The following is a 1,497-nucleotide window of genomic DNA, read 5'->3' on the forward strand; positions in this document are numbered from 1 at the left end:
GTATTGCCGAAAATATGTAGCTTCGATTGCAACCACGAGTATATTTTGGGTTGTGATTAAAAAGATTTCATCTAAATTGTCGGTTTAAAGGTTTGATTATAGGCCGAGAATTCTATAGCCGGGTGTCCACTTGAGCGTTTTATAGCACGAGTGGAAGGTATTTTGCGAAAACCAACCAACTCTCAATAGAACTGCTGAGAGCGATTTCTCTCAAGTGAAGGGGGTCACCTATAAAATGTCAGGCATCCGAACCGTCGATAGAACTGCGGCGAGTGATTTTCTGTCAAGTGCAAGGGTATGCTACAAACTGTCGAATACAGATTTATGTTTTAGAGTGCTCTCAAAGAATAGAACAGTGTTCTATTTCTGCGAGAACTGTCAGCTTTTTATTAAGAGGCCTATCATATTTTTCACAGCGTCCAGCGTCCAACATGTCGACAAAAAGACGTGAACTATTAATGATTTGTGCAGTTAAGTCAAAAATCTGAGGTACTCGGAATACAAGTTTTAGCGCTGTAGTGAACATAAAGAATTATTGCATCAGAAAAATTTTACGTTTATCGTGCAAAGTCTTGATATTTTAATGTAAATTTCACACAAGCAAACTGTAATCAAATTACCCCTCGATCTAACCTTTACCAACTGACATAGGACTTGTCCTCTAATTCAAATTTGGCATTATTGACACCATTATTGTAAAGAGTATGACCAAAAATAATTTAGTTTTTATCATAATGATAGGTCTTTTTCAACCTGGACAGTAGCCCCCACCCGAAGGTTTCATCTCGGCCTATGCCGGGATTAAACCCTGACCCCCCAGGTTAGCGAGCAAGTGTCTGGATGTAAATTTGCATTCACGGAACTGTAGTATTTTCATCTCGTTTTCTGTTACGTTGATTTATCATTTGAATGTGTTCATTCGATGGATTGACCTATCATTAAATTTTTATAAAACAGTACTACAAAGTTGTTAGTTGTGTTACTGTATAGATAGTCCGAGATGCCATAATTATATCAAAGGTTCCTACTCGAAACTGTTCAAATGAAACAAAAACGACTTTAGCTTATTCGCTTATTATTATTACATTATTAAATTATTATAGTTGTGATAATTCTGAATAGTTTAGGGCTAAATTCTAAAAATTATGAAATTTGGACTTACATAATGAGTGACACACAATATTAGTCTTGATTACGGATTACATTGTTATTAAAATTATACCCCTTTGACCACCTGTTGGTCCTTTTGATCAATGCTGCGAGTGCCAGATGAAGAATGTGATGTGAATTTCATTTTGTTACAGAACGAATTCTGTGTATTTAACGTTAGAAAAGCAGTTTTATTAACGGTAAGATATTGAAAACATCTCTGAACCTTTTTGAGACTTTTGTCTAATAATATATCTCTTGAATTCATTCACTATTATAACGAATTCAGTAACATTTTCAATTTCACAAATGTATAGTTCAAAATATTCTGTACTTCTTCGTGCATAT

The sequence above is a fragment of the Lottia gigantea genome (genome assembly GCF_000327385.1).
Source record: "Lottia gigantea unplaced genomic scaffold LOTGIsca_352, whole genome shotgun sequence".
In the NCBI taxonomy this organism is placed as follows: Eukaryota; Metazoa; Mollusca; class Gastropoda; family Lottiidae; genus Lottia; species Lottia gigantea.